Consider the following 7,538-nt stretch of genomic DNA (forward strand, 5'->3'; position numbering starts at 1 on the left):
GGAAGCTGTTATCCTACATTCCTGGAACAGGACTTCTCACCAAATAGTTACACTTAAATTAAATAATTGTAATGGGAGGGGGAATGTAGCTAAAGAAATGACTAACCATAAGAACCCACACTTGTATAGCATTTTGAGGTTCACCAAGAGCTTTCTGCACAGTGCCCAAGGCAAGATTGCCAAGCTTCCAAATTACTGGGACAGCATAGCCGGGAGAATTTTTCCTAAACAAGATCCCTAAGACAGCCCTCCTGGGCTGGTGAAGTGCAGTTTACTGTCTAGAAGGTGTCCCCAAAGTCTTAGTATAGTTTTAAGCTTTACTAGCTTGCACTGAGACTTTTAATGAAAGGGAAGTGGGCTCAGGCTTCTTCAGGGTGGCATAGTGGCATCATCAGACAGATCTGAGTGCACAGCCTTCAACTAAGGATTCTAGTTAGCTGTGGGAACCCTGGCCAAGTCACTTAAGAACAACAAATAATAATGAACATCTATTTTATTTAAATAACTTCTTATTTATTGTAATAATTAGAAACATGGATTTTATTTTAAAGTTGGCAAAGCAATTTTCTTATGTTATCTCATTTAAGCCTTAGCACAACCCTTTCATGTAGGTACTTACAAATATTCTAAGAAAAGAACTCAAGCTTCAGAGGTCAAGTGACTTGACCATGAAGTCACAGCTAGTAGGGGGCTGAAGTGGAATTTAACTCCAAATCTTCCCATGTCCAAGTCCCACATTCTGTCCATTATGCCATACAGTCTCAGTTTCCCTCTCTGTAAAACAGGAATAATCCTGATAGTATTTACCGCAGGGGAATGATTTAGAGGTATAAAGGAGATAATGGATAGTCATACAGAGTGGCTGGAAAGACTAGTTTAAGCTAATAAAGCTTAAAACAGCATTAAGACTTCAGGGACAGGGGCAGCTAGGTGGTTCAGTGAATAGAGCACTGGCCCTGGATCCAGGAGGACCTGAGTTCAAATCCAGCCTCAGACACTTCACACTTACTAGCTGTATGACCCTGGGCAAGTCAGTTAACTCTCATTGCCCCACAAAAAAAGACTTCAGAGACCCCATTTATCTATAGATACAGATTGATACATATTGACCTATATTTATATATCTCACTTTGTAGACTTTAAGCAATGCATTAATGTCAGTTATTAATACAAATACTGATAAAACTGACATTTATCTCCTCCCTACTCTTCTTGCAGTTAGAAGAACAGGGTTTGAATCCTGATTCTGACATTTATGATCTGTATGACCTTGGGTAAGTCACTTCCTCTCCCTAGGCCTCAGTTTCCTCTTTAAAATTAGGGATTTGAACTAGATGATTTCTGAGGTCCCTTTAAACACTTGATTGTATGATTTACCAAATCCCTTTAGACCCTAAATCCTGTGATTCTGTGATGGGTAAGGAGAAGCCAAGAAGAGAGGTTGTGTAGAGGTAGTGGGGTGAGCAGAAAGCTGGCCTCAAAGTCGGGAACCTATACATTCAAGTCCCGCTCTGACACACACAGGCTGCATGACGTTCTCAGTGCTCTAGTTAATGCTCAAAGGCCATAAGGTGCATAGAAAGTACCAACTTGCATCAATAGGGAAATGTCTCCAGTTGGGAGTTCCCCTCACCAAAGAATAAAAGGTCTAGCCCCTATTCATCCCTCTTTCCCTCCCTCCCTCCCTCCATCCATCCTTCTATCTACCTTCCTATCCACCCATTCATCTATCCATCCATCTACCTCTCCATCCATCCATCCATCCATCCATGGAGGCCTGAATATATTGTGGCCTTGGTATGAGAGAGTGAGAAAGAAGTGATTAATAATAGATGGGGAGACCAAGGCACTGAGCTGAGGCATCAAGTTGGGCAGGCAGGCTCAGAGTGGTGTACTAAGATTATTAGTAAAAAGATTTGTCTTTGCATGAAATCGTGGCCTGCAGGCCTATACCTTTCTCTAGATCGAGTTAGAGGTTGTGGTTTTATCTGATTCTCTTCCAGGCAGAAAATATGTGCAAACACACAAAACCAAACCAAAAATGCTGAGGCTGAAATCCATGGAGCTTGTTTGTCATGTGACAGGCAGGAAACTCCTAAGTATCATTTACTTTTTTGTTCCTTCAGAAGCATCCTTGGGCCCCCATGAGACCTTCTGATCTCTTCTTAAAGTCATCATCCATCGCCAACATTTCATTTTACAAATGAGGAAACTGAAGCCTAGCAGAGAAATGTAAACACAGGCTGCTGCTTTTGAACCATGTGGCTCTGGCAGGCACCCTATAAACTCTGGCTGAATTAACCTGACCAGTGTATAGAGAGCCCTGTGCTCAGACTGGGAGAGATGCAGGGAGGGACTTCAAGCAATCTTGGGCCACATGGAGTGACATCTAATGTCTATCTGTACTGTACTCTATTGGTAGGAGCATACAGAGCACTGTGTATACTTCTAGGGATATTGTCAAAATTGAGTGTGTCCAAGAGAGGGAGACCAGGGCCTTGCTAGGAGTTCAGAAGCTCTGTTATCTGAGGATCATAAATCATCCTGAGCCTTGTTGGCCTTGAAAAGGGGAATCTGAGAAAAGATAGGATGATAAGAACCCTCAAATACCTGAAGGGCTACAAACCTGTGGCGGAGGAAAGAGCAGAGAGCAGGAGTGACAGAGGAACAGATTTAAGGCTAGTTTGTAATAAGATATAGTAGGAAATGATAATCATTTGGAATTTTTCTTTAGATTCTTCAGCTTCAGGAAATCCCCTGAACTGAGCTATCATAGACCCCAAAGAAATCCCTCCCCTTCTTCTTCTTCCCCTTTTCCCCTCCTCCTTGCTCCTCCTTTGGAGGCAAGAAAGTCCCCCATGAACTCTTGTACTCATTGTACATCAGATGTGGTTTTCCACAGAAACAAATCTGTGGAGCTCAGCTCCAGTTCTGAGTCGAAACAGGCAAAACAAATTTTAGCAAGCGTGAGGCTCATAGCTGAACCAACGTCTTTCAGTTTCTTTCACTTCTGACGCATCTGTTTTACCCATTTCCTCCTAGGCCGAGCCCCAACATGCACAATAGATAATACCTTGTGTTTGTAATAAATTCCCGTGTAACCTTCCTGTGTTTCTAGAATTGAAATAGCTAAAAATCTATAAGAACCCCAATGCACAATAATAATTGAACTCCATAGTGATGGGCATGAAACAGAGAGGGAAAGCTATTCTGTAACATGCAAGGATCATGGTTTTGGTTGCATTCTTGTATTTTCTCCTACCACTACTGCTGCTCCTCTGGACATATTTAATGTTTAAACTGCATGATCATTTTCCCCATAACTTTCTTAAGTCTAGACAAGCAACAAAACAACAAATCGAGCCCTCACTTGTAGTGTCATCCAACTTCCTCAGGCTAGATACTCACACTACACATTTAACAATCCACTCTTGTCAGTTGGAGTGATCTCCAATGCATTGCTGCATTTGTCCCAGCTACATTTCATCTGTCCAATGGAAATAGTAACTCTTGTACTCCTTGCCTCACAGGGCTGAGGGAAGTGCTTTGCAAACCTCAGAGCTAGAGAAATGGGAGTTATTATTTTGCTCTTGAACTAGGCCTACCCTTCCGTGGCCATCTTTTGTCAGTCATGAATCTCACCTCGCTAAGTCTCAGTGAGAACTATGAAGTCCTATTTACATTCTTGAGTAAATTTCACATTTGATCTCTTGGTTTCTGTGTTCAGTGCAGCTCTGAGTTCGGGTTCCTACCTGCTTTACTGGTGTTTTCACCTGGGGCTGGCTAGTCTGCTCCTCTGTTATGTTGTTTCTTTCTACCCTACACCTGCTGCCCTCCCTGGTACAGGCCCTTAGGATCTGCCAGAACTTTTACTCTACTGGCACCACATTTGAGAAGCAGGGGTTTAGTGGAAGGCGCCACCAGTGGAAAAGGGACAAAAGTGGTTTCAGAAAAGAAAATGAAGATTGTCAGGAAATGGAGGGGGATAAATGGGCCACAACATGCTGGTGTCTGGTAAAAACAATAATGAAACAGGCAGTGAGATGTAAGGGAGAAAACTCGGGCGCCACATGTCAGGAGGGGGCCCCATGATGTACTGCTTGGTTCCATACCAGCCCCCAGCTGTCTTCTGCTCTCACAGGCCTGAGTCTCAGAGTCTCACTCCCTACTGTCGTCACCAGTCTTGTCTGTCTTCTGCCTTTGGTATTTAGGTTCCTCCCAATATGCTAGCCTCGATGTCCCAAACCCCATCTTCCTTTTATTCCATCTGAGACAAAGGTGGGGTTTTCAAAACATAATTCACTAGCAACAGAGAGATGAGACTGCCATTCGAGTCAAACATTTATTAAGTGCCTCCTGTGTGGAAGGCCCTGTGCTACAGGGGATGCCAAGGCAAAAACTGAAACAGTTCCCTTCTCTTCCTTCTTCCCCTGTAACAGAGTAAAAAAGAGAGGGGGGAAAAGGCAGTTCAGTAAGACTAACCAATATATCAACCAACTGATAGTACAAACAATTACTGGAATGGAGAGTTTGTGGGGGGGATACTTGGAAAGGTTGGTGGGAGCCAGACTCTGGAGAGCTTTAAATACCAGGCTGATGATTTTGTATTTTATCCTTGAGGCAATAGGAAGCTATTCAAGGAGGCGGGGTGTGAGGGGGACATGGTCAGATAATTGATTGTCTATTTCATTCACTGCAGTGGCTATTTCAGATCTTCTCATTCCTCCTCAAACCTCCCACAGCAACCTTTTTTCTAATCCTGAAGAAATTGTGAATATTTCCTGAGTTTCCTCTTTCGCCCTCCTCCTCATCTCACATCATAGTTCTTCCTTCTAGACTATTCCCTCCTTTGTTCCTGTCTTACATGAAGAGGTCGCCTTTTTCCTTGTCAAAGCAAACCCCTTTAGATGCACATTTGATCTCATTTGCTTCTAACTTTCCCAGCAACTTGTCCTCACTATCATCTCTCGATTCTTCAGTCTCTCTACTTGCTCCTTCCTTGTTGTCTAAAAACATACCATGTCTTTCTCATCCTTAAAAATTCTCTCATTTGATCCTACCATCCCCAATAGCTGTTGTCCTCTAACTCTCCTTCCCTTCTTGGTTCAACAAATTGAGAAAACCATCTATGTTAAGGGCCTCTATTCCCCACCCCCTTCCATTCACTTCTTTTTTTTGTGAGGCAATTGGGGTTAAGTGACTTACCCAGGGTCACACAGCTAGTAAATGTCAAGTGTCTAAGGCCAGATTTGAACTCAGGTCCTCCTGAATCCAGGGCCAGTGCTCTATCCACTGTACCACCTAGCTGCTCCCCTTCCATTCACTTCTAAACCCTCTGCAGTCTGGCTTCAGATTTCATTATTCAAATGAAATTTTTCTCTCCAAAGTTATCAGCTTCCTTTACTCTCAGATGGAATGGCCTTTTCTCAATCATTATCTTTCTTGACCTCTGTGCAGTTTTTGACACCATCACCATCACCATCTCCTGCAGGATACTCTCTCTTCGTTAGGTCTTTGTGACACTGCTGTCTTCTCCTTCTTTTCCTATCCATCTGACCACTCCTCCTCAAGCTTCTTTGCTGGATCTTCATCCAGGTCGTGCCCACTAACCATGGCTGTCCTATGAGGCTGTTTCCTCAGCCCTCTTCTCTTTTCCCTCTATCTTTTCTCACTTGGTGATCTCATCAGTTCCTAGTTATTTTAGTTATCTTCTATTATCTCTAGCTCATTACATTTAGCTCTAATTTTTCTCCTGTATTAACATCTAACTGCTTCTGGGATGCCTCAAATTGGATTTCTCATAAGCATCTCAAGCTCAACTTGTCCAAAACAGAATTCATTACCTTTCCCCCAAATCTTCCTCTCTTCCCACCTTCCCTATTACTGTATTCTCCATCACTCTGGCTCACCACTCACTCACCCCACATATTCATGCCATTGTGAAGTCTCTCTCCATTGTAATCCATTGTACTCAACTGTCAACATGATCTTTCTAAAGCTCAAGTCTGACCATGTCACCTTCCCCTGACTTAATAAACCCTCATACCTTCAAGATCAAATATAAACTCTTTTGGCATTTAAAGCCCTTTACAACCTGCCTCTTTCCTACCTTTCAAGTCTCCTTACTTTTTATTTTCTGCCTTCCACTTTGCAATCCAGTGATACCAGTCTTCTTGCCACTCCTCACACATGTCACTCTATCTCCTGATTCTGTGTCTTTTCACTAGCTGTCCTCTGTTTCTAGAATGTTCCTTTTCCTCATGTCTGCCACTTACCTTCCCTGGTTTTCTTCAAGATTCAGGTCGAATGGGGGAGGCAGCTAGGTGGTGCAGTGGATAGAGCACTGGCCCTGGATTCAGGAGGACCCGAGTTCAAATTTGGCCTCAGACACTTGACACTTACTAGCTGTGTGACCCTGGGCAAGTCACTTAATCCTCATTGTCCCACCAAAAAAAGATTCAGGTCAAATTACACCTTCTACAGAGGCCTTTCCCAACCTCACATCCTCCTGTTAATGCTTTCCCTACGAGATAACCTTCCATTTGTACCGTATATATTTTGTGTGTGCATAATTATTTGCATGATGACTTCCCCAATAGAATGTGAGCTCCGTGAGGGCAGGGGCTCTCTTTGCCTTTCTTAGTATCATAGTACTTGACTCAGCATACTTAGTAAATTCTTGTGGACTGACTACTGGACTAATTGTTTTCTAAATATTAGTTTGGCAGCTGAACAGAGGATAGATTGGAGATAAGAGAAACTAGAGGAAGGGAGATCAATTTGATTTACAGTAGTGTATGGGAGAAGTAATGAAGGTCTGAAACTAAGGTGGTAGCTGTTTGAGTAAATATAAGGGGACACATGTGAGATATTGTGGAGACAGCATCAACAAGACTTGGCAACTGATTGGATGTGGAGGTTGAGGGAGAGTGAAGAGTCAAGGATGACTCTGATGTTATGAATGTTGGTGACTAGAAAGATCATGGTGCTCCAAAGAAAAATGGGAAAATTGGGAAGAGGAATGTGTTGGGGTGGGGGAAGATAATGATATTTTTATGCATATGAAGTTTGAGTTGCCTGTGGGACATCCACTTTGAGATGGGTGTCATGGGAGACTAGAGACTAGGAGAGAGAATGGGGCCAGTTGTGTAGATCTGGGAATCATTTCCAGAGAGATGATAAGTGAACCCATGGGAACTGAGGAGATCACTAACTGAGATAGTATAGAAGTAGAGGAAAAGAGGACCCAGGATAGAGCCTGAACCACAGTTGATGAGCATGGCCTGGATGAAGATTCAGTAAAGGAAACTAAGAAGAATCCATCAGAGAGGTATGAGAGGAGTCAGGAGAGATAAACATCAGAGATGCCAAGAGAAAAGAGAGTGCCCAAGAGGAGGGGGGTAGGTCTACCTCCAGGAAACAATTCCATAATCGCATTCTATACATAAAGGGGGTGGCTGTTCAGCCTCAGCACCAGGGTTCAGAGGAGAGAGAAACCAGCCCTTTGGGCCAATCATTGCCATTTTCCAGGTAAGGAA

The sequence above is a fragment of the Dromiciops gliroides genome, chromosome X (assembly GCF_019393635.1).
Source record: "Dromiciops gliroides isolate mDroGli1 chromosome X, mDroGli1.pri, whole genome shotgun sequence".
In the NCBI taxonomy this organism is placed as follows: Eukaryota; Metazoa; Chordata; class Mammalia; order Microbiotheria; family Microbiotheriidae; genus Dromiciops; species Dromiciops gliroides.